Raw genomic sequence first — 27,041 nt, forward strand, 5'->3', positions numbered from 1 at the left:
CTCCAAACCTGGGGCGATACACTCTGCCCTTTGCGATTACCCCCATCGCTCCCAGAGAGGAGAAACTTAACAGAACGCACACAAAAAAAAGAACATATGAAAAATATAGATAGAAAGAAAGAAAACAACCTATCTGTAACATTCTTCAATAGCATAATAAAAATTCTTTATGGGGATCAGACCCTAATATCATAAACTCAATCATAAACTCAATCATATATCTTATCATATCATCTGTGATAAGAAGATATCCACTTCTTCTGGGTTACTTATGTTGTACATTTTGTTTCACCACATAATTTTTAACATAGCTGGAAATTTTAGCTGGACCTGAGCGCCCTTACTCCGTAACTCGTTCATTCTAGTACCCAGCTCCCACTGCCTCTGGGCAGTCCTCTTGCCGAGATCTGACCTGATTTGATATGAAAACCCATCATGATTTAAAGATCCCCCTTCAAGGCCCGCTCCAGTACTAACTCTTTTACAGCAAAAGTTAGCAAGTTTATCAAAGTTTTTCTGGGGATATTCCGATCCGAGTTTAACCTAAATTAATCCCTGTGGGCCCTCTGGATCTACTTCTCCCAATCAATATCTGGCCTATCCTTCAAAACTTCCTCCCTCAGGAGACCACATATAAAGGCCTTAACATCACCTTTTTCGGCCCCCTCAGGAATTTTGAGAAATCTTAGATTGTTGCGTCGGGATTGAGTTTCGAGCCTTTCTGAATCATCTTGTAATGCTTGATTCTCTTTTCTTAAGGACTCAATATCTTTTGAGTTACCCGTCACCACTGCTGATAGGGATTTAACCTCCCCTTCTAGTATACCAGTGCGCAATGCGAGATCATCGAGCTTCTCCTCCAGTACCTCACATTTATCGCGGATCCCCTTTTGATTAATATCCGATATCTCAAATTTTATGGAAAAATCTTGACATAGGGCTAAAAATATCTTCTCCATAAGGTATTCACCTTCCTTACCTCCATTAGCTCCGTTACCTCAGTTTCCACGTATAGTGCTCTCGCTTTGCTTGGAGTTCTCCGCCTGCCCAACTGACCCAGCAACACAAGCAAGGCTAGAATCAAAACTGGAATTGGGGGTTGTCTCAAGACTTACATTTTCAACTTGTGTCTCTGCACCCTGTGTAAGCCTTGCCAGCGGAGCAAATCGATTCTCGAGGGGAAGTGGAGTAGTTTGTGGCTTATTATGTGGCTTATTTTGTGGCTTATTCCCCCTTACCTGCAAGCTTTCAACATGCTCCATAATTTTAAAGTAGGATCTCAAAGAGGGCGCAGGTTTGACAGGCACACTCACCCACTTTAGACCACAACGTCTAGGCTATCCTCCTGACTTCAGCGTCTTCTTTTTGGGGGAAATTATTGCAGTTTCTGCACCATCCAGCAGCTCCCTGCTACCTCCTGCCTTACCTCCCTTACCTTTACTCTTGCTCTCCGGCAGCGATCGAAGCTGGTGTCGACTCTTTATTAAATTTTCAGTTTTATTTTTAGCCGTACTTTCAGCTCCCACCTCTTTAATTGCTGCAGTTCCCGGCTCAGTTACAAGTGTAGTTGCAAATGTAGTGGGGGGGGTCTACCCTCACTTCCACACTCCCCATAGCCCCGCAGTCTCCACCACTCTCTTTGGCCTCTTGGTATGACTGTGGCTGTGACGCTGGTAATTGGGGCTCACTTTCCATTGACCTCAACACCCCCCACACACAACCCTGTACCTGGAATCTGCCGGTCTCCTCACAGCCCCCACCTCCAGGTAAAACACTCTGCTCCCCCTCGGCCCGTGCACTACGGGGCGTACGCTTCGTCAATTGCTTTGTCAATTGCCGCTCTGTATCTTCTGCCCAGCTTCCAGCTGCACTCGCGAGTCTGCTCCTCCCCAATGACCTGCACTCTGTGCTCCCTCTGCCTCTCACAGCCCGGAAGCCCGCAATTGTGGACGCGGCATGAGCCTTCAGAAAGAGACGAGCGGCATTAAACCAAACTCCCCGCTGCAGCTCCACATCCAGAGCCATAGGCGGTAACCGTTCGTGTAGACCGGGTGAGTCCGTTTTTTTTCTTTTTTTTAGACTAAGCACAGCAGCTTATCATACAAATTTATACATAAATACATTAAATGTCATCTTATCTGCTCCTGTTGAAGTTTCGCGCAAATTTCAGACAGATTTAGAGCTGATCTTCAAGCTATTTTCCGCATTAACCGCATTCCTCTCCTCTCTCAGGTCGGGAGCCCGCGCGACCGGCGTCAGCCCGCCGCCATGTTTCTCCTCAGTAAAGTAATATTCTGGGAAAATGTAACACATACATATGACATTCTCTTGGTTGAAATGGATTGGCCACTGGAGTTTGTTAGAAAAGTCCCACTAGGGGCAGGCGTCGTCATATCTTCATTCTCTGCCCGTCATTGCCACAGGGGAGAGGCAGGAGCCCACAATACCCAGAACTGCTAGCGGTCATCCCGCCCATGCCACTTTCATGCCCGGAGGCGCTACACCAGTAGCTCGGGGCACCCGCAGCGTGGGAAGCCTGTCATTGCTACGGGGAGAGGCAGAAGCCTACAACCCCCAGAACTGCTTGCGGCCGTCCCGACACCACTGCCCACGCCACTTTAGCGCCCGGAGGCGCTACATCAGCAGCTTGGGGCTCCCGCAGCGCATGATGCGCGCGGACACGCCTGGGCCAAGGGAGGGCCTGTCTGGATCCGCGGCTAAACGAGGCAGGGCTGGGCCTACTCTCTGGCTCCTTTAGTTTTTTGGGCACAGTCAACCCCAGGACACAAGTTTTATATTTGAAAAGGACTTGGTTAATCGCCCAGCCACCACGAGAGCAGCAGTTTGCAGTGGATGAAGCTACAGTGAGTACTCAAGCACTTGAACTTTGAGGGGGGTCTAGATTTTTGCAGTGCTCTTTTATATCTGGAGGCCCTTTGGACAAGGGTACAATGGGGAAGAGGAAAGCAGGCCATGTGAGTTCCCCATAGGGCAAGAAATACACAACCATTGACTCCTTTCTAGGGAAAGCAGTGGGGGCATATTCAAAAGAAATAGACAGGGCAGAGAGGAGGCTTTCTTTGGACTCAGGTGGTCCCAGTGTCCCCCCACTTGGCGATCCCGCAGACTCAACCAACCAAGTACCTCTGAAAGGAGCCATGGAGGCAGCTATGACGGTCAGAGGCCTTTAGCTCTACCTCCAGCAACCTTACACAGGAATATAAAAAGTAAAACAAGGGCAAAGTGCCTACTGATTTGGACCAGGGAGTGGACTGGGGTGGGCCCCCAGCACCTAAAAGGTTGCGGCGAGTCAACAAGAAGTTGGAGAATGTCAAGAAAGGGGAAGGAACTGCAAACATCGATCTAAGGGGAGTAGACGAGCTCTGGGCCCTTTAAAACAAAACATTACTGAAGTATTGACTGATTTAGTTTTACAATGAACTCACTAAAGTAATGTTAAAATCCAAAGACACTTTAGGTAAAGTTGAAAATGTGCTAGCTTCTACCAACCCAGCACCCCCTACTGTTATCTCATAGCAACAGACAGCACAAATTGGACCCCCCCCCCCTTTGGATATCTCGAATATGAATAAGCCCTTTATTTCTAATTCAAGGGCAGCAGGTGTAATGAACTGCGAAATTGAGCCTTTGGGTACCCAGCTTCGATTGATTAACACAAACTCAGGCCGCTCGGACCTGACACACCAGCAGCCCCCGCTATAGCAAAGGGATGCGGTCATAGCTAGCTCATCTGTCCTCAAAAGCCCTGGACTACCAATAATTGATCTCCCCCAGTGTGCTGCCTCTATTCTGTGGTTTTGTTAGGGTGCCAAGCCTTGGGCCCTAAAGGGTCGAACCTACTGACCAACTTATCAATAAAGTTACACATTGGCTAAGCAAATATGCCAGATTCAAAGTTGAAGCCCATAGGCATATTTTAATGGCCAGGAGGATCTCTTGGATAGGACGGTCTAGGAAAACATTTGGGGGCGATAGCGTGATAGTCACATTTAGATTCCCAGAACTAGCTTGAAACATCTTGCAACAGACCTCCGAGTCCCTTTATCTAGAGTCGGGTATTATTACCTTTGGGCTTTTGTTACAGGCCCCCTCAAAATATCATAACCAGCAATCACCTCCCATTCCAGGGGGGAGTTTCTTCTTCCCTCGGGGGTATACAGACAAAACACAATCCTTATGCTCCCCTGAGGGACCTTAATGACCCAGACTGACTACAAGAGTGCAAGGGAGACAATTTAGCCACTGTTATGTCTGCGGAATCTCTGTCACAGAGATCGTAAATCAGGGAGACACAGCCTGGCACTAATGTTGACCATCATCTTAGTTGTATAAGTGGCTCGGGGTCAAGTACCATGGGCACTAGTAATCCAAAGCTGGGCTGCATTGTGCCATTTTTTAACCACAACAAGGGCAGGGGTGAAAATTAAAAAAATGGTTTCCTGGAATGTGGCAGGTCTTGCCGCAAAATTTGCGGATGACAGGTGGCTCTATTTGATCAGATCCTTTAATATTATTTGTCTTCAGGAGACATGGGAGACTAAAAATAACTACTTTCTGGACGGTTATAAAACCTTTTTTTGTCCGGCAGAGGGAGCAAGAACGGGAAGAGCAAGGGGTGGCTGAATTATCTTTATAGACCTTAGGATCTGTGGATAGGTGAAGCATTTGAATTGAGATTCCAAGGTAGCACAAGGTCTGACATTAGTGGCAGATAAATCTGTTCGTTTTACTATAATTAATTTCTATAATGTGAAACGAGAGTCTCATGGGCCCTCAAGTCTTTCAGAGTTAATTGGATGCAGGGCATAGGTCTGCTCCAGGCGCATCTAATTCTACTGGGAGATTTTAAATTGCCATCTATGCCCAGACCTTACCCTGAAGATTGGTCCACATGTATGATTAGTTGGCCTGCATATGGACCACTCCCTAGATGGATAGGAACGGAATTCCCTCCTAAACACTCATGGTTTAATATACACCCTGGATCTGGCGGTGAAGTCCCCTGATTCCCCACTGCCGCCGACCTATAAAGGTAGGGGATCGGCAACTATTAATGATTTTGTATTTGTTTCTCTTCATTTGAAGCGGTTTATATCCTCCTTTAATATCCAACACAGTGCTTTTAGTGATCACAACCCTCCGACTTTGGTGCTTGAAGCAAAAGGAAATCAAATTGCACCTCGTAGAATAAATGCGTGCTGTTTGTCCGCAACTGATCAAGGGAGGTGCCTGAGGTGGTCACAGTTGGACATCACCGTTTTTAATCATGCTCTTTTTAGTTTGAGACATCTGGAGATTCAAAAGTGTTTAGAACTGGTACCCTCTGGAGAAGATAGCATACATTTATTGCAATTGCGCAATCAGTTGCCAATTTATTAACTGTCCAGGTAGCCACCCCTCGTACTGATTTCACTAGAATGTTTGATAGCGAGCAAGGTTTGATAGCTTTGGGCCAACTTAAGAAGGTCTTGAAACAGATCCCACGTGATACAGCTTGGGCGGCAACTTGTCACATTAATTATAAGGGGGCCATCAAGGCCCGGAAGCGCTTGCTACAAAAACAGGCATGGGAGGAGTTAATAGAGGCTTGCAGACAAAAGGATTGTACTCTTTTTTGGAATGTTATCAATAGACCCTGTTTTTCAGAAACGGACAAACTGGGCCTGGGTCATAACATCACCCCAGAGCAATGGAAGGCCCATTTTGAGGGTGTTTATAACTATGGATTTAGCGGACAACCTATTGAATATCCAGGTCCCCCTTCTTTTGCTGGATCCATTACCTTCACTCTTGACGAGGTTAGGCTGGTTATTGAGGGTTTGTCACAGAATAAGGCTCCTGATCCCAACGGGATCCCTTTGGACCTTTTTCGTGACAATCTTGAGGTTAGGGCCCTAGTTTTAACCAGGGTATTAAACACTGCAGTTACGACAGTAATGCCTCCCTCATAGTCCACGGCCACCATTGTCCTGATCTTAAAGAAAGGGGACAGTGTTAACCCCCATTGTTATCGCCCCATATACCTTATTGATGCCACTGTCAAAATATTTGGACAGGTCTTATTAACAGGCTGTCTGAGTGGGTGGACACTCATCAAATTATCTTGGAGGTGCAATATGGGTTCCGTTTAGGAAGTTCAACAACAAATCAGTGTCTAAACCTCTACCTTTTTATCTCGAAATACACAATAGCCAAACCGGGAGCTTTTTTCCTGGGTTTTATGGATCTCACTGCGGCATCTGACCAGGTGAAGCGCACTAAATTGCACGCTTTGCTTGGTGGCCTTGGGGTTGATCCAGCGACCATAAATGTTTTAATGACCCTACACTTTAACACCTCTGCCGCAGTCAGATACACTCAGGATGGGAATATCACTGATCATTTTAAATATTCTAGTGAGGTCAGACAAGAATGTATACTAGCTCCTTTTGTATGTCAACGGTCTAGAATCATCCTTGATCCTCTTCCAGGCTGACACCCCCAGGCTAGGCAGGAGACCGGTCCCCGTCTTGCTGTATGTGGGCAACGCAGTACAGTTAGCGCAAACCCCAAGAGGATTGCAAGTTTTACTTGATGGGTCTGTGGCCTTTATGAACAGGATGGACCTGTCTCCGAATGTGACCAAATCGTACATCATGGGATGCGGTAAGCAGGCCACCAGAAATACCACTTACAAAGTGGGCTTTCATAGTTTAGCGAAGGTCCCGGCCTTTTCTTACCTGGGCATCTCATTTGACGAGAAACTTAATTTAAAATATTGGAAGGAGGGGAAGATACTGTACATGAAAAAATCAATGGGAGCAATTGCCAACTATGCCCACAGACGAGGCACATGGTCGCCAGGAGTAATTTTAAAGTTGTAAAACTCGTTTTGTATCTCTAAGTATTTATATGGAAGTGAAATATGGGGTTTTTCGGTGGCCAGCAAAATACAGACCGTACAAAAAAAAATCTCAAACTAATTTTGAATGTACCACAGGGCACCCCCTCGTACTCAGTCCATGAAGAATTAGGAATGAAGTACATAACGGACATGGTGTCTGTCAAACCTTTGTTATGTTGGATGAAGATCTGGTCTAGTCAGGAGGCAGGTTTTAACCGACTAGCAATTCAGGTTTGCCTCTCACTTGACCGCGCACTAAAAATCCCATGGTTAAGATATCTCAAGGAAACCCTCACGGCTCTGGGTAAAGCAGAGATTTTTATGAGATACGCCACAGTGAAACCACAGGATAAGAATATTGTGAAAGAGTTGTTTTCAAGCATGCAATGGTTTCCAGGGAGGAAATCGAGCTTAGGAAACCCATGGTAAGAGGACATGTCTTGGTGAAGTCTGTGCAGGGTATGGAGTCTTATTTAATAATTGTAACAAATGCTCACGGCAAATTTTCAATCACCCGTTTTAGATTGAACATGGTTCATCATTTATAGGCATCTCCCCCCGTTTTTGTCTCACACATAGAAGACAGAGGTTCCTGTACTGCGACAATAGGTCTCCACAGGATACCCTACACTTTGTTTCCCTTTGTAAATATTTGACGCACCCTAGACGACCGTTTCTCAAAGAGCTTTTAAAAGAAATTAGAATTAAGCATGCCCGTGTAGCTATACTGTATCTACAGCTTCTGCCTAACGCTCGCACGCTTTTTAGGGTTATTGACTTTTTAAAGTCAAGATACCCTAGATGTGACTGAAAAGTATGAAGGAATCTGCGATTTTGCTCAGTCTCTGGGACATGCTCGCACAAATGAATTTTATGTTGTTTTTAACTGTGGTCTCTTTTATGGTTTAGATTACTGCACACTCGTTCACATTGATCTGTATTTATAGTTGCACCCAATTGAGGGTTATGACTGATATTTACACGGCCAACCAGCGAACTTTGCACACTCAAGTGATATGCTGCTAGCAAATGAATTTGATGTTGTTTTTTAAAATCTTTTTAATGTTGTTTCTTTTATGGCTGTGACTACTGCCGAATAAAGATCATTATTATTATTATTATAAATATTATCCTTCTCTGTTCTTGTTCCTGATGTTGTCAAACAAGCGTGTGCCATAGAGTGGGTCATTACCCAGGCGCCGTAATTATACAGCAACCGGGTAGGCTGGAATAAGGAGTCGCCTTTATTATCCCAATAAGGTTCCACTTGCAAGTTTTACCACAATACCATATTAAACATGAATCTAACGCCCATAAAACCTTCTGTTTCCACAATGATCTATACCATATTTACGGTAGCCAATCCGGACCATTTATACAGTTTTGTTTGAGACTATAGACACTTTAACAGTCACACACATAACTTTGCAATTCAAAATGCACATAGTGTGGCACTAATGAACAACATCATGCGCAAAAAATACAAAACAACATTGGATAGCTCCAACTGCTTATTCTGCCTAAATATAGCGCCTGAAAGCAGAGATCTAACCGCATTCAGTGTTGGAAAATCGAAAAGATTTTGCAGACTCCCTCAAGGGTATAAAACAGCCCCGGTCTGTTTTCCGCCTGAGTAACATGAACTCTACACTAAATTGATCCAGAAGCATTGTCCTATGTTGATGACATTTATCTGATGGACGATGACTTAAACATTCACTAAGCCAGAGTAGATCACATTATTTTGGGATTTGCTGAACATGGCTATAAATTAAATTTTCAGAAAACAAATTTAGCCTTTCTTTGTTTGTGAGATATGAACTTTTCAATGAAGGCAAAAGCCTTACCCCAAAGTTCTTAGATAAATGTGCCCTTTTACAATCACCAAACACCAGTAAAAAATTACAATCACTTTTAGAATTTCTCAACTCCAGAAGAACATACACACAATAGGTTAAACAATTGTACTATTTATTACATCCAGACTTTTCAGACAAACATTGGACTACAGAACATACTGACATGCATGCATCCAGACACTTACATACTCGTGCAAACACAACTAACTTGGTAATCAGCATAATTTCCGGTTCTACTGGACACATTTATGTTGCCTTCAACGAGGGTGACACAGTGCCAATTGCATATAAATTGCATTTATATTTTAATGCTGAAATACTGACTGCAACTTAGACAGCTGTCATACATCCCAGCCTTACAGGCTGTCACCAAAGCAAGTTGCCCCACATGCTAAAGCAATACAACCACAATGGACATAATGGGCCACTTCCTGAACAGCTTCTGATATTGATCATGTTTTTGACCCCACCTTGCAAATGCAAGAATTCCTCCAGTATGAGCAAGAATACCCTGTGCCCAGTGATGTTTTGCCTCTTGATCAGCATTATTTATACTGACTGTTCAGCTCGACCTACCATTGGAGCAAAACCCCAATACTCGGCAGACTGCCCACCAGTTCGAGAAGTAATGAAAGATGGAGAATTCCATCAACAAACAAGATAAACACAGTCCTTGCACAGCATTGAAGGCTTTGATTATGGCACTTGAGAATATAGATCCAGAATTCCCCACAATTATGGTGAGTGATTCATATTATTGTGTCCAGTCTTATAATGAACACTACCAGTATTGGCGTTTGAATGGATTCAGAGATTCTAAAGGAAATACTATCAAGCATAACCTGCTTTGGGGTAAAGAGGCACAGTTAAAAGAAAGTTTGCAAGGGCTCATTTAATTCATGCATTGAGTCATCAACATGATGGAATACACGTTGTAGGCAATTCACTGGCAGGTGGAGCTGCCAAATCAGCGGTTCAGACTGCTGTTGTTGCTGCAATTACTTGTTCATATACAAAGGTGGATTAAGACATTATGGTTGCTGTCAATGTTTCTTTCACTGCCACTCCGTTACCAAAGCACTTTTCAGCAAAATACTTCTACCTACTGAGTGCCCAAAACATTCATATTGCTCGCATTCCTGGGGTGGGTGATTGAGTGACACCCAACCAGGTCTGCAGGCTAGAATTAATAATAGCTGCTCATGAAGGTTGGCATCTGCCCTTGAAGGACTGGAGGCTACAGTTTTTTTACCCCAGAAACGCTACTGGTGGCATTGTCTGTACTGACAGACTAAACAATATGTTCTCAGCTGTAACATTTATCAGAAAATTAAAAGTTCCACAACGGCTAGGCTGTGTGGATTTGGATGATTTCGGACCTCTAAGTTCAGATGATTCGTTCAAATATATCCTTTTGGCTGTTGAATCATGTTCTAAATTCCTATGGGTGTGGACACAATGATCGGCTGATGCTCAAACTGTTATAAAGGGCTTGCAAGTCTTTACCGGGACATATGCATTAGCTGCATTTCACATGGATCAGGACCCTGCATTTGCCTCTAGGGCTTACAGGGATACCATGGGCACCCTGGGTGTTGCTGTGCATAATTCCTCCCCTATCATCTCGAGGGAAATTCGATAGTGGAAAGAAAAAAATGAGACTTAAACTAGTCTTTAACAGATAGAGTATTAGGTTCAGGTCGTAATTGGGTCCATCATCTGTATGAGCTTTAAATCATCTGCCTAGAAGTTCCCTGGGTGATTGGACTCCCTATGAGTGTCTTTTCGGGGTTCTGATGTATGCCTCAGATCTTCACAATACTAGCGCAGTGGCGGCAGAAACGCCTTTTGAAATTAATGAACGTTTCTCTGTCTTACAGGAACTACAAGACTTCCACAATAAACACACAAATGAAAATTTAAAACATGCTGCTACTGGAGAAGTGAAGGCTCAACCAGCAGTTGGCAGCTGGATTTCTAAAATTGGGGACCTAGTGCGTGACACAATCACAGATCATAAAGAATTTGGCCCATCATAGAGAGCACCGATGACAGTACTCGGCATGCAAGGTACAGAAACTGTGACTTTCCCAATGCTTGCTGGATGTAGATTTACTCAAACTGCAGCATATGGCCAGTCCTACCTGTCCCTGCTCGCTACCATACAGGAAATTCCTCTACAATCATTGAATAACACAGGTGTTGTTACACCTTGGCTTGGGTCTTCAGATGCTAAAGTTTTGCTACTTCCCGTTACGACTGCTAACACAATAAACACACCATATGTGAACTCACAGTTTTCTACTGCTTCTCCTAATAGCAAAGTAGTTTATTATCACCACCTTTGGAGGTGTCTAATAGTTCTCCTTTACCACGTGAGGTCCCTGTTTTTGCCTCCAGCTACTTTGCTGATATAGATGATTTTTCTTGTGACTCTTCGCACACTTCACTACAACGTGTTGACTTATTCCCCTTGGTCCTTCGTTTGGATTTCATTTTTACTGATTTTCCTCTTCATTTGGATTGGATTTTCTACTTTTAAATGACATTTCCTTCCAGAACACTCTGCTGTTGAACTGGTAGATGAGGTATTGAAGTCTCATTCTTTTTCACATAAAGTGCGAAGATACTTGTCACTTCTGAACATTTCTGCTTTTTCTGTCTCTAATGGAATTGTGTGAGATAAGGTCCCTCTTGATATTTTTGGTCCTACAGAAACACTGCGGATTCCCTATGTTTTTCAGGGTAGCTGGATGGACGACATAATTACTACTGTCTCTATCTCCGATTAATAAGATGTGAACAGTTTAAAAGTATGCATTCTCAAATGGAATATTATACTGTATTCGAACTCTGCTGATTAAGTTGAATGTATGCCCATCACTATTTATATATAACTAGTATTCCAAGCACAGTTTATAATTACACACAATGGGAATGTTGCCCGACTCCAACAGTGGGTAGTTCAATCACATATTTGAGAAAATTCACATATTTTTCTGGTCACAATCCCTTAGACCCAGCTTCTTTTTATTTCAAGCTTACCCCTTCCCCAGCGAAGAAATATATGTTGACAAATGCTAAAGTAATATATTTCAGATTCTCTCATCTCCCAGTTGGTCATACAAGGTTATGATTATTTGAAACACAACATTGATTTGAAATCAATCTGGGGAACAAAACATTGGCAAACACAGGGCATTGACACATTATCTAGAGCTTGTATAATCCCTAAACAAATGATTTTTCTGAACAAAACTGTGTAGCAAACTACCTGCCAAGGTTTGGTTAAAATTAAAGAACTGATTGCACCAAGTTTTCTTTTTATGGCATGTTTTGACAACGAGGCATTTCATACTTGAATTCTGCAGGCTGGCACTGACGGAGAATTTCTTTAAGTTTGAGGGTTCTCTATTTCTACAAACCCATGGGGTGTCGATGGGCAGTACATTCACCCCCAGTCTAGCGGGTTTATATGTCAGCAATTTTGAAGTAATACATAGTTAATGACTCCAATCCATTAAAATAGAAAATAATCATCTGTAAATGGTATATTTTCAATATACTAATCATCTGGAAAGGGAATGAAGGTTCAGTGCAAGAATATCAGTGCTGGTTAAATGCATGTGACAACTTGCTCTGTATACCACACCACACTGGTGTTTCGAGATGTGTCTATTTATTCTGAAGGCACAGGACTTAAAACCAAGACATTTTACAAACCTATGGCCAGAAACATCTTACTGTCATTTAATAGCCTCCATCCATGTCCCTTGAGGTAAAATCGTCCTTACAGCCAATTTCTGAGAATCTTTGGTAACTGCAGAAATACACAAGACTACAATAACCAAGCATGGGGTTTCAAAGAGTAATTGAGAGATAGGAAGTATCCAATTCACACCATAAACAGATGCTGCAAATGTGCCAAGAATCAAAATAGGGAGAGTCTCCTAGAGCAATCACAAAACACTCCTGAGAGTACTATCCTCATGTGCATCACCACATACTGTACAGGCTTCAAACATGTAAAAATGGTAATGAACAAACACTGGAACATCCTTACCTCAGGCTCATTGAAATGACCAAAACCAGATTTGCCTACAAAAGAGGGAAAAACATTTGAGACTATTTAGTCCATAGTCGACCATATAGAATCCCAGCAACTAACAACACAGTACCTTCTATCTAGGGCTTACAACACATTGTGGGTCATTAACCCTGCTGCTTATATTCAGTGTGCCACGTAACGAAAGCCACCACAGTCCTACATCTAGACACCAGTCTAAAACCGACCTTGAGAAAGCACACCAATTGCAACACAACACATGTAATTTACATGATCACATGTCCCCACTGCCACAGGTATATAGGGATGACATGCAGGAAGATAAAAACTTGCATAGAACACCGTAGAAACATTGGGTGCAAAAAATAACATGCAAGTGAAATCACTACCTGACAGCAAAACACACAGGTCGTTATGGAAATATTAGACCACAAGAATGCATAAAAAATCCTTTTTCAAAATGAGCAATGTTGGATCTATCGTCTGAAGACTTTCAACAAGTGGCTCAATGACAACAACCCTTGGTTAGCACTCAGCAAGTAAATCCTGAAAAAAACATGTCATAGCATTTCTGGTGACTCACTCTCACCATTATTGAAATTAACACTTCATAATTTTGGCACAAATAAACTAGATACAGTACAAATCTTCCCCCTCTTATCTACTTGAACAGCCGCTTAACAGAACCTTTCCTCGTGTATTATAAGCGTGGACTTTGAGTAACACAGTAGTAATTTTCCATCAATACTTCAGTTTTCCAGCTGCACCATTTTTAACTAAAACTACCCCGTTTTTTATGACATATTAAAATTAGGTCATCTTTGTCAGACATCTTGCAGCAGTGTGAATACATGGAAAACCATGAATATCTCCTAATGATTTATAATGCTCTTCTAAAATATTAGAATTATGTTTATACCATAATAATTCTCCGGTTTAGAAAGAAGATTGACATCATGCAACCTGTTTTCCTGCCCTAATCGGCAGCCGGTGCCTAAACACTGACACCAAAAATATCATTATGCGCTCGCAACATAGACGCTTATAATAGTCTAGTCTTTCTATCGAGCATAACAGTCATGGTGAGCTAACATTTATTAAATACCAACGCCTGCCCTTAAATACCGGGCTAAATGCATTCATAGCCAATATCCACAATGGGGAGGACGCTGATGGTGCACATGCCAAACAGACTCACAGAGCTAAGTAAGTGAGGGCCATTGAAAAAATGGGGTTACCTTGCAAATATTTATTTCGTGTGAATACCACGTGTACCCGTAACAATTTTTTGGCTAACATGCTTTTACCTTTGCGCATTGCATCAGTAAGTCAAAACGAGGCCGTCTGCCTCCACCTGTACTCTATGGAGCAGTTCTGATCCTGCTTGGTGGTATTTTACATTTCTACACATGCCTACCACTTTAATCCCTGGCACTTTTGAAAACTTTGTTTTAATACGTCATATGCTTTTTAAACATTTTATATCTAAGCTGTCCAAACGTTCAGATAACAGACCTACTATAGGCCGCAACATGATCATAACGATGTTGCGCTGCTCACAGCGACACACTGCCCCTCACTACTTTTGAGCTGTACCTCGATAGTTACAGGAAGCCACCACTACAAATGATAGTCGTGGTCTATATAAATGCTGTGTTGAATGCCTCACGCATGTATGAATGCCATAACACTAACTGCCCTCCCAGTTGCCCCTCAAAAGACTCATGAAGCCACTATTGAGCTTACTTTGGTGGCTCTCATGTATAACCAGGCTAGGGATACAGGCACGCATAACCCTCAGTATGTGAGGCTTCAGAGCATTCTAAATTCCAACCCACTACTCGAAGAAATATGCACACAGTAGACATGAGTTGATCAGCAGGACCATTGAGATGTAGAAAAAATGGCACAAAACATATACTGTATACCCAAGGCACTCCCACTTTCTTATTTTTAAAATAAATACAGTGCTTACAAAACAACATGAGGGGCATTAGTCATTTACACACTATACTGCAGTACCTGACAGGTGCCAGAAAGGAGGCATTATGCAGCTTCTTAAATCGAAACCCGTCGTAGGCACAAGAGCTGAGAATAAACATCCTCCACACAGTGAGTTTTTGAATTTATTCTAGTCTTTAATGGTAAACAATGTTTATCACGAAAAGTTTTCCCCGCAGGGAATTACAACGCTGTTGTTATAACGACCGCGTTGTAACCAAGCATACCATTACTCCGCAAGTCGGAACAACGTCTTGCGGAGGGGGAAGAAGGTGTTGGATTTAGAATCCAACACTTTCTCTACTGTCCGCACAGACTGGAGTTGGAATAGTAAATGATACTATTAAAACATCTAGCGCCCCCCTCCGCAAGTCGTTGTTACGACTTGCAGGGTAAAGGTATGCATGGTTGTAACGACCACGTTGTAATTCCCTGCAAGGAAAAATAATGAGTAAATAAGAGGTATATTCGTCTAGCTGTTAGCAGAAACCACCACATAACTTTCTTGTTTTTACTCAGCACATGACCTGCACTGGTTTCAGGTGAACATAGGGTGAATTGCACATCAGGTTTAGAAGGAGGTAATCACAGGTGAACTAATACTCCGCTAAGTGTTTTCATGTTCTGCTTTCCTCTTGTTTCCCTCAGGTTATAGACAACAAACATGAGTGTAACAAAGACCCATAACTAAATGTACTTACCTGAATACCTCATCAGTATCAACAAATATAGGGATCTGATCTACGAGGTCCTGATGAAGGCTTATTGATTTACAGAGGCTCCTATGGCCGAAACATGTCGACCATATCACTGGATGTTATGGATTGATATACGCCTAAAGAAAATCTCTTTGTTTTTAACCTTACCCCAAAGGCGGAAGAATGGATCAAAACACCTAACCATACAATCAATAACAAGCTGTTCCTTCCCCTCCAGAAAATGTACATCCCTACTATAGAATTAAGACATCAGGTAATTCAATGGAATCATGACACAGCATTAGCAGGGCACCCAGGTAAAAACAAAAACCTAAGGAATTGTCAAAAAAAACCTTCTGGTGGAACAACATGTGGAAGGATATACAAGAATACATCTCTGGTTGCGCAACTTGTGCAAGAAACAAGAACACTCACACTGCACCTGCAGGCTTATTACAGCCTCTGCCTATACCCCCAGTTCTTTGGCACACCATTTGTCTGGATGTTATTACTAACCTTCCAGTAAGCAATACCTTCAGTACCATTTTAATAGTTGTTGACTTGCTATAAAAATGGCACATTTCATCCTCCTCAAAAAGATTCCCACAGCCGCAGAATTCAGTCAAATATTCATTGATCATATCGTAAGACTACATGTTCTACCAACTAAAATCATCTCAGATTGTGAAGTGAAGTTCGCATCTAAATTTTGGAGAACACTCTGTGCTAAGTTAGGAATAGAGGTAGCCTTATCATTTGCCTTCCACCCACACACTGACGGGCAAACTGAACGGGCCAACCAATCCCTAGAAACTACACTAGGTGCTTACTATCCACGTACACAGGACAATGAGATCAGGCCTTACCCCTTGCTGAATTTGAATTCACTTATCAGCACTCACTCAGCCACAAACTAAACACCCTTCTTCTTCATGTCAGGACAACATCCTCATGCTCTTCCCATTGGGTTATCAGGAGTTTCTACTACGCTACCTTCAGTCACAGAAAGGTTAGAACAACTGCAGGATATTCAAAAACCCACATGGCCAAATTGGTCATGAAGGCACAAGCTGACAAGCATAAAACCCCAGCACCTATATACAAGGAAGAAGACAGGGTATGGTTATCAATGCAACACCTACAACTAGAAGGCCTAAGGAAATGACGACCCCAGTTTATAGGTCCTTATCACAATATCAAGATAATTAATCCAGTCACCGTCAAGTTACTGCTTCCCCTGAATACACCATCCACCCAGTGTTTCATGGTTTACTGATCAAGCCATACCACCCCGCCACAAAAAAAGATACCCGACCCTCACCAGTTCTGAATAATGGCCAACAAGTGTACGAAGTTCACCATATCCTGGACTCTAAACGATCTTGGGGAAGACTATATAACCTTATAGATTGGAAGGGTTATGACCCTTCAGAGCATTCCTGGGAAGCGGCCTCTTTGGTTCATGCCACCTGTCTGGTGAGACGATGTCAGGCACTCCAACTCACCAAATCATGACCTGTAAGACAGCCTTTGGGAGGGGCGACTGTCAGGATTCCTGCCACAGCTCACCTCTCTTGACTAATAAAATCTACCGGCATGACTCATATTATTCCTCCCAACACTTACGAATAAACAAAAGTCTTGTACCCTGACTTTTGACTATATTACATGTTGTTGGTAATAGCTAGCTGCAGAATTTACAAATGTTTTACCATGCATATGTCAGATCAGGTTTCAGGCACCACAGAAACATCCAGAAAATCCACCAGAATAAGCATCAAACAACTGACATAGATGACCTCACCGTGAACCTTCCAGAAGACAGCCCTCATCAAATTAATCCCCTGCACCTGTTCCATGCTGTGATCAAATAGAATGCAACATTTGTGAACCTTCTAAAAAACCTTCTGGAAGACAGCCTCTTCAAATTAATCATCTACACCTGTTCCTTGTTAAAAGTAATTAGAACGCGACCATTGTGAACATTCTAAAGCACCTTCTACAAGGCGGCCTCATCATGTTAATTATCTGCACCCGTTACTTGTTACAAACAATTCGAATATGAACTTTGTGAACGTTCTAAAGCAGTCTTATTTAAAGACCCTCCACACTCCTCCCCTTTGCTTGGTCTCTTCACTTGCCACTTACCTGTTGCCTGGTGTCCAGGACTCTGTCTTGCCAGCTCCCTTGATCCTTTCGCTTCACCATCACTGCAAAGAACATCCCGCATTAGTCTTGCACCTGGATGGAAAAAAGAACATGAAAAGGAGAGACGCATTAACAGACTTGATTTTACTACGTGCTGAGCTTAGTCGCAACATTGTGCTGCAAACAAAAGTAACCAGTGTTTTTGTTCAACTCGTACAATCTGTTGGCAGGGCTCTGCCAGAGAGGACATGGGTGAGGCTAACCCCTCCAAATTTGCTTGTGGGTTTGATGCTGAAATCATACTCACTACAGTTTCGATTTTGATAAAGAAGCCTCTACTGACAATCTAAATGAAAACAAAACAACAACAAAACTAAAGGTAGGTTGAGATTTGAAAAGCTTTCGTGAGGTGATACCTTAAGAGATAGAGTTAATACTAGACTAAAGCCTTATTGTTTGTTTGCTTAGCGGTACCATATCTGCCGGTACCATTTATCAGACTGGTGTGAAAGCATTCTGCAGTGTTTCTGTTGAGTAGACGAGCCACAGCATCTTTTCTCTACGTGCTCTGCCCATCCCAACCCCCTGGGACTTGCCACCGGAGCATTGTCTCCTGTAAACCGAGAACAAGTCTCCGGAGGATTCGGGGACTAGTGTCACTGTCCCATTGGAATCATCTGCGATCCCCGTAGGTGGCTTATGATACTAGCCCTTTGAGTTGCTCTGGGGTACTTTGTTCAAGATAAGTTCCAGGTCCAGTTCTTCCTCTCCAGGCAAGATGCAGCAGGTCAGCACAGCAAGGTAGCAGCTGCTTCAGAGTGGCAGTCCAGCAGAGTGACAGTTCTTTCAGCAGCACAGCAGTCCTCATTCCTGTCAAAGTATCCACAGGTCCAGAGATGTACTGAAGTGATGGTGTCTGTGTTCCAGTACTTATACCCAGGTGTGCCTTAGAAGTGGGGGAGACGTTAAATACAGGCCTTTGAAGTGAACAGAGCTCGCATCCCTCTCTTCCTACCCTATCTCCAGACTCACTACAGGGGCTATGCTGCCCTTTTTGATAGAACACGACACAGCTTATTCAACGGTGTTTAAATCATAAACTTTTATTATCCTCAAATCTTTTTATTGAATATACAAGAAAACAGATAAAATACATGATGCAAAAGGGAAACCCATCCCAAGGGCAAAGATATACCGATGAAGTCATATGAAAGATAGACATTACAATAACAACCAAGGCAAAATATAGGAGCAAAATAAGAAAGTAGGAGAGGTAATTCACCATTTCCCCGGTAAGTGTTATAGTTGGGCACTGTTTTTGATAGGGGGACCTCCATGTAATGAAGCATCCAAACGAAGTAGCCGTGTGAGCTCACCCCTAATGGATAAATAAACTGACTACGGTGTATGTAAGTCTGTATATTAAGTAGTACGTTTATTCACCGGTACATATTGTTAGTAATAAAGATTTGGGGATAATAGATGTGCATATCAAACTACAAACAATAAAGGGGTAAACAAACCCCAAATAAAGGGGTCAGGAAGGGGACGGTCCGCATAAGGGATCTTGAGGGGAAGGGGTTAAGGCCTCACAAGGGAGGGAGGCAAGACTTCTCCTTGCACTTCCAATAAAGTAGGGGAAGACAAATGTCGACCTCTAAGGTAGGGCACGATAGGGTCATCAATGAGCTGTAACGCTCGCAAGCGAGGAGGAACCAAGCCGGAGTGCTCTATCTGGGAGAAATATCGAATCATCGGCTGCCAGGTGCGAGTGAATTTGGTGTCCGTATGGTTAATACGGAGAGTAAGGAGCTCTAGGGTCAAAACGTGCCCTAAGCGGAGGAACCAAGTGGCAATAGGTGGAGGATTGCGCTTTTTCCCAAATAAGGCCATGGATTAATGTGCTGCACCTAGCATCTGTGATATTAAAAACCAATCCGTGTGAGTCATGGCTACCAATGTCGACGGCCTGATATCTAGCAGAGTTACTATCGGAGAGCTAGGAATAGGGAATCCCACAGTGTCCTTAATATGACTGAGGATTTATTTCCCGAATAGCATCAGACTGGGACAAGTCCACCAAATGTGGATGAAGTTGCCTCTATCTCCCTGACACCTCCAACAGGTTGGGGGGAAGTTTGGTACCATCTGATGTATGCGGACCAGGGTAAAGTACCATCACCTCATAAGCTTATAAGTCGTGCTGAGGGATGCTTAGATAGCTTTTGGTATGTCTCGCCACAATCATTCCCAGCTCTCAGGGGGGACCTCTTCGCCATGGTCCATGTTCCATTTTTTTGATATGTGTGCAATTGTGAATGTTGCAGGACTTTGTAAGTATGGGAAATCAAGCCCTTCAAGCCCTCAAACTGTGGACTAAGGTCTCAAAGGCAGTGAGCTGTCTAGTCACTCCGTGTGTATAGGTGGGGAGAATAACCAGTGTGAAATTTGATAGTATTGCATTCAAGCCCCCTCGGAGAGGTGTAATGATTTGTTGTACTGGTTAAACATGATAAACTTAGCATCCTGAGATAAGTCCTGTATTATACGGCACTCGCCGTCTGTCCACGCACTAAAAGCTCGAGGTTGCAAAGCAGGAGGAAAGATGGGGTTACGTGCTATGGGCGTGTTGGGGGAGGGGAACGAGGTCAAGCCCTGAGGAATCGCCATTTTGTCCCATATTTCTAGTACCGTTTTTGTGGGAGTGGCTATGTATGCACTATGGGGACGATCTACCCGAGTAAGCCAGGCTAAGTCCCACAGTGGCCTACAGGCCACAGCCCGGTCCATATGGAACTATTGCTTTTCACTCTCCTGAACAACCTATTCTGAAATATAACAAAGATGACAGGCCCAGTAGTACTCCAGGAAATTAAGGCATGCCAGCCCCCGTCGATCCCGGGAAGCATCAAAACCTTATTAGAAAAGTGTGGGCAGGACTTACCCCAAATGAAATAAGTTAAATCTCGTTGGAAAGGTAAGATGTCACCTTGTGGAATTGGGGTAGGGAGAGTTTGAAATAAGTATAGTATCTTTGGAAGGAGTGACATTTTGACAGTATTGATTCGTCCTAGTCAAGAGAGAGGGAGACCACGCCATCTGCAAATCTCTTCTCGGACGGCACTTCTATAACAAAACCAAATGACTTGAGTCCAGGAAGAGGACGAAGGGATCAGGTCTAGACCTAAATACCGTAACGACTCATCAGACCATTGTAGGGGAATAAGATTTTGTAGGTCGCATATCTCTGAGGCCGGTAGAGTGAGATTAAGAACATGAGATTTGGTTAGGTTGATCTTAAAACCTGAGGCTCCCTCGAAGGTGTGCAAGAGTGCGGCTAACGCTAGGAGAGAGGAAGACGGGGTAGTTAGGAATAGGATGAGATCATCCGCGAAGAGAGAAATTTTATGTTCATGTCCTCCCAGAGAAATACCTGAGATAGCAGACGAGCGGTGGATCGCGATCGCCAGAGGCTCCACCACTCAGGCAGATAGAAGAGGGGACAGTGGGTAGCCTTGCCTGGTGCCACGGTGTATAGGGAGGGAGGATGTAAGGCGGCCGTTAACACGAATGTGCGTAGTAGCCTGCTTGTAGGGAGCTATCAGTCTGGAGATCATGATGGGGCCGGGCCCCATTCTCTTAAGAACCTCCTTGAGAAAGTGCCAATCCACCCAGTCGAAGGCTTTCTCAGCATCTAGTGAAACCAGGCAGGCAGATAGATATATCTCAATAATGGGCTTTTTCAATCAGGTGGGCTATGCGGCGGATGTTGTCTGCCCCCTGGCGGTGGCGAATAAAGCCAACCTGGTCCGGATCTATGACACCTGGAAGAAAGGGTTCCAAGCGATTCGTGAGGATTTTAGTATAAATCTTCATGTCTGTATTTAAAAGGGTGATGGGGCGATACGAAGTAGATAGGGAAGGGTCTTTCCCCGGCTTTGTAATAAGCACTATTTCAGCTTCGGACATAGTAAGAGTAAGGCCCGTAACATCCGTGAAGCTATTAAAAAGCTGAAGAAGATGATCTTGAAGCTGTGGATAAAATGTGTGATAAAAAAACAACCGGAAGGCCGTCAGGGCCAGGCATTTTACCTGTAGGAAGCTGTTTCAAGGCCTTAGCTATTTCATCTAATAACTCCGTGTGATGAAAGCTGATAGGCTCCCAGGAGCAGGAGTCGAGAAAGGCCTTAATGTCCTCTAGGGGGCAAGGTTCCTCCACATATAAATCCCTGTAGAAGTTTGAAAGAGTTAAGCTCTTACCAAGTTCCGAAATGGCCCAGGTACCATCAGGACAAAGAAGTTTGCGTATTTTGGGCCCGCAAGCGACGGGCTTGACATGCCCCAACCTTATCACCCCCTTAGTAGAACTTTTGATTTAGAGCGAGTACGAGCCGTTCCTCTTTATTAGTGCGGTGTAAGCGGAGCTGGCCATGCAGCTCGGCAAGTTGCCGTTTATTGTGGAGTGAGGGCTGTTGATGATCCTTGCGTTCCTGGAGTTTTATGTCATTAGTAAGGGAGGATTCTACAAGTCGGGATTCTCTGGATCTGGCTATCGCCTTAAAAGCATCCCATCTGACAGCTTCCAAAGTGTCAGAGATGTTGTTTGTGACGAAAAATGCTTCGATCTCTTTCTGAATATGTGCAAGATCGACTGGATCTCGTAGGACCTGAGGGGGTAGTCTCCACCATGGGCTGAGTGGTGTTATGGGGGTTAGTGGGCTGAAGTGATATCGAGATATGGGCATGATCGGATAGTGAAATATCCGATATCTCTGCAGCCGCTGGAAATTGGAGTAAAGGGAGCGAGAGAAAATAATAGTCAATTCGGAAGTATGAGCGGTGTGCATGGGAGAAGAATGAAAAGACTTTGGAATCAGGATGTAAATATCTCCAGGCATCAAATAGGCTACGATCAGTGATAGCATTTTTAAGAGCTGCGGACATGGCACCACTGCCTTGATATGCATGAGCAGTGAGGTCCCAGTCAGGATCCCATACCATGTTGAAATCCCCCCCCAAGGATAATCGCTGCTTTGGCCGGGTTTAGAAGCCTGCCTAGGTGTGACCGTATAAAGGCGTCTTGATTCTGATTAGGAGCATAGATATTTATGAGGGTCAGGGGTGGCTTATCCCATTGTATTTGAAGTTTTATAAACATCCCTTCCGTGTCCCTTGTGACCAGCCCGACCAGTGTTTTATAATATAGCCACTACAGCAGTTTTAGTAGACATTAGGCGAGTGTCAGAGGAGAGGAGATGGGTCTCTTGGAGAAATATAATATCGGGATCATGGAGGAGGAGGAATCGCCAGACCAGACGTCTCTTATTAGGGGAGTTTTAGCCTCTAACATTAAGTGAGAGGAGTTTAAACAGATTTGTCATGGTCAGTTCGAGAATACGCCCCACGTAGTGCGCCCATCAAAGGTGACAATGGAATCTCAACTTCCCACATCGCAGATCCCCCACATAGAATAATGGATAGAAGCATATGCATAACATTCAAAACCATATTGTTTTCCCCAGCATCAACCGAACTCCTGAGGCCAAAAGTACCTAACCACAACCCCCCAAATAGAAGCGCATCACAGGAATAATGACAAGGTGGGGGGAGAGGAAAAGAAGAGGCAATGTTCCCAACAGAGGATGGCCAACAGGGCCAGACAAGGTCAATGTATGCCAGGAATAGCCCACCGTCCATAGGACGGGCCACTCGGAAGAAGTCACTCTTCAAAGGGACCCTGTAAACAGAGGAGGGATTGCAGGCGCGGGCAAGTCCATACGTCTCCGCTTCCAACAGCCCGCTGTGAGGTAAAGCCCAGCCATTCCCCGGCGCCGGGTTGCCTCCAGGAGGGCCAATGCCATTGTGAGCAGTGATGAGGTCCAAAGGTTCAAGACACTGGTGAATATGTCCGTCTAAAGGGGATATTTCCCTCCGTGGGGAGCTACTTCTCTTCAAGACGAAAACAAGCAAGGTCAGTGGTAGGAATTAAAAGACTCAGAATTGTCTATGCGCTAGGTCACAGTGTTAGACATCGAGGATACAAAGAGCTGTGTAATCCTAGACCTGATCAGTCCTTATGTTCAGGAGATCGAGTTTGCAGGGAAGATTCACTCAAGGATCAGATGTGGCTGATGATCTCATGTTCGACTGGGAAAGAGTCCCGTTCTTTAAGGGACCTCCTGTATTTGGGCGGTGGCACAGTAGACCATTCCAGGCGAGGAGGCCTACCAGAGCGCCCGTGGGAGGATGGAAGATCTCTATCCCGGACTCCAGTGGAAGATGGAGGAGCTGTTTTACCTCGTTCAGTGAGGGGAAGGCATGCCTTTTGCCCTTCCAGATGAACATCAGCACCAAAGGATGGCCCCACTGGTACATGACATTAAGCTCATGAAGCTTGTCCATGACTGGCTTAAAGTCTTTCCTCCTCCGAAGCGTGGCAGGTGCTAGGTCCTGAAAAATTTAAACCGAGTAGCCATTATAGGAGATGGTCTTAGCTCCCTGGATCTTTCTCAAGATGGCTTCTTTTTCAGCGAAAAAGTGGACCCTTGTGAGTATGTCCGGAATGAAGTCCGGGCAATTTCTGGGGCCCGGGACTCGATGTGCTCTGTCCAAGATGGGTGGGGATGCGTCTTCGTTCTCGCGAATCACCTGTAGGAGGTCGGCTGTGAAGGCCATGATGTCTTTGCCGTCTGCCCCCTGGGGTGCACCTCTGATACGTAGGTTGTTACACGTACTACGATTCTTGAAGGTCCTCTTGCTTAAGCTGAAGGCTAATATTTTGGTCTTCCAATTCTGCCATCCGTCGCCGTAGGCTGTCATGTTCTTCTGACCTGGCATCCAGGATACGCTCAAGATCGTCCACCCATCCACCAATTGACATCTTTCCGGATATCTTGCAGGACAGTTTTAAATTCTTGTTTGAGAGACCCTATCTCATCTTTAATTTCTTGGAGGAAAGAGGTCATAATAGCTTGAGTAACCGGTACATCAGACTGGGCTCTGTCCGCCACAGGATCCAAAGATACAGCTTCAAAATGAGGCTGTGAGGCGGATTTGGACCATAGAGAAGCGACCGGGTTATACCTGGATGAGGTGGGGTCTGGGTCTTTGTTAGCCGCATAGGTTCCAGCCCTAGAATCCGGTGACTAAAAAGTGTTCACAACCTCCAGCCTCCTTGAAAGTTCACCAAAGAAGAGGTCTAAGGAGCACGGTAGGGAATCAGGCCAGGGGACAGTACATCAACTGCTCTCCCAACAGTCCACTAGCGGTGCCCAGCCCGGCCGGCGCCCCCCCCCCCCCCCCCCCCCCCCATCCCCAATGGCAAGCCTTGCACTCACTGCTGTCTCCAGAACGGGGCAGGGGCAGGGCCAGCCAAGCAAGCTCCACTCACGACATCAAGGACCAGGGGGCCAGGCCGCGTCGCTTCAGGGCCTCTCCACCACCAATTCGCCGCAATACCTCAGGCAACAGCTCCGGAGCAGGTCCCGGCGGCTCCTCTAATCTGCACCGCCGCAGGGGAGCCGAGCTGCAAGATCGAGTCCGTAGGGCTTACTGATGTTTCAGCGGCTCAGGCATGCCCCAAGGGCGTCCCCGGGCCGGACAGTGCGGCTGCAGGCCCAGCTCCAGTAGCGATAAGGGAGGTCCGCCCATCAGCTCCCCGGGCAAGATGGTGGCAACACTGTCCGCAACGGCCGGCTCCCGCAGCAGATCATGGTTCTTCCAGCGGCAGCAAAGTCGCCACTCCCTAAGAAAGAGCTCACACAGTCTTTCCGTGACTGGGCTGTGTACTCGATGCTGCCCGGCGAACAGTTCTGAAAGCATTAGCAGGCCGCGATGGAGTGGAGACTCGGGAAAACACGTCTCAATCCATTCACTTCCTGGCCACGTCCCCCATAAACTTTTATTAAAACAGTGCAAATTATAAACATAAAAACACAAATTTCATAGTACATTTGAATAATAACATTATGAAACAAAGAAATAAATATACTGAATGTATAAGTAATTAATTTGAACATAAACATACATATATAAATAATATGAACGACAGCCAAACACCCAAATTTAAATAAGTATACTTTGCTAACTGAAAGAAATACTGAAAGAAAGTATAATAACACACCCTACTTGTAAATTATATTGCTAGACAACCAATAAATAATATGGAAGAGGAATTAGTAACCAATTAACCATCAGTCTCTATGTATGAATTCCAAATATTTTCGAAACAATCATCTCTTTCTGTAATGTGGAAAGAATGTCTTCCAAGAGGACTAGGAAAGACTATTATGTCGTCGTCTTAGCATTACCAAGTTCTTTTTTCTCAAGTAATGTGTAGTTGTAGATGAGCTATTATAAATTACAAATGTATGACATTACAACGCATACATTTACAACGCATACTTTGACAATGCAGTTTTTACATCGCAACATCCTTTACAACGCATACATTTACATCGCATGACACTACAACAAATTTTTTAAAACTACATTTACAACGCATTCCATTACATCGCATTATACCTTTACAACGCATACCATTACATTGCATTTAAGGTAAGTGTTGGATAGTGTAGGGGTAAAAAGTACTATTCTAACTCCAGGGGATGCAACAGTAGGGTAAGTGTTGGATAGTGTAGGGGTAAAGATTACTATTCTAACTCCAGGGGGTGCAACAGTAGGGTAAGTGTTGGATAGTGTAGGGGTACTATGCGTTGTAATAGTATGCGTTGTAGTGACATGCGATGTAATGCCTGCGTTGTAGTGACATGCATTGTAGTGTCATGCGTTGTAGTGACATGCAATGTAATGACTGCGTTGTAGTGACATGCGTTGTAAAGGATGTTGCGATGTAATCACTGCGTTGTAAATGTGGTGCAATGTAATGACTGCGTTGTAAAGGTTGTATCCCATAAATTACCATTGGCGTAGTAAATTTATTCTCATTGCCCAATAACATTAAAGCATGTCTCATGTTTATTTTCCAAAGCTTTTCTGCTATGAACACTGAGTTAGCATGAGGGAGAGACTAGTTTGAGAAATGTTACACCGCCAACAAAAACAGTTGCCCCTCAGTTTCATTTTCAGTTGTTGTATCTTCAGTGGTGGCTATGCCTTCAGGGCATCAGACAATTGGGCAGTTTGAGCGCTCCAACATTTAGGATGAGCAACATTTTTAAAGCAAGCTCGTTCTTTCTTGTGCTGCAAGCTCTTAAATTAAAAGAAGCCGCCTGCCGACTTGGCACCTCTACTATCCTCTGCTCAGTTGCCGAGATGTGGTCACTGGGGCCTCTTCCAGCACAGAGGATGGCACTTGGCTCGCTTTGCAGGGTGGAGAGAGTACACACAACCTGGCATCCTCAGCA

The 27,041-nt window shown here is 44.2% G+C and overlaps 1 protein-coding gene across 2 annotated transcripts in view; it reads right to left on the reverse strand.

Annotated features, from left to right (window-relative positions):
- Window positions 1–25,340, reverse strand: part of CCDC106 (coiled-coil domain containing 106) — a 215,804-nt gene extending 190,464 nt beyond the window's left edge. Inside the window, exons 1-3 of one of the 2 annotated variants that reach the window (XM_085616585.1) lie at window positions 25,014–25,340; window positions 17,677–17,769; window positions 12,827–12,861 (exon numbers count right to left, since the gene is read on the reverse strand). The gene's annotated coding sequence lies outside the window, so the exon portion shown is untranslated. The remainder of the gene's footprint in view (window positions 1–12,826; window positions 12,862–17,676; window positions 17,770–25,013) is intronic. The other variant, XM_085616587.1, reaches the window with a different exon arrangement.
- Window positions 25,341–27,041: the final 1,701 nt, after the last annotated feature.

The sequence above is a fragment of the Triturus cristatus genome, chromosome 7 (assembly GCF_964204655.1).
Source record: "Triturus cristatus chromosome 7, aTriCri1.1, whole genome shotgun sequence".
Lineage (NCBI taxonomy): Eukaryota > Metazoa > Chordata > Amphibia > Caudata > Salamandridae > Triturus > Triturus cristatus.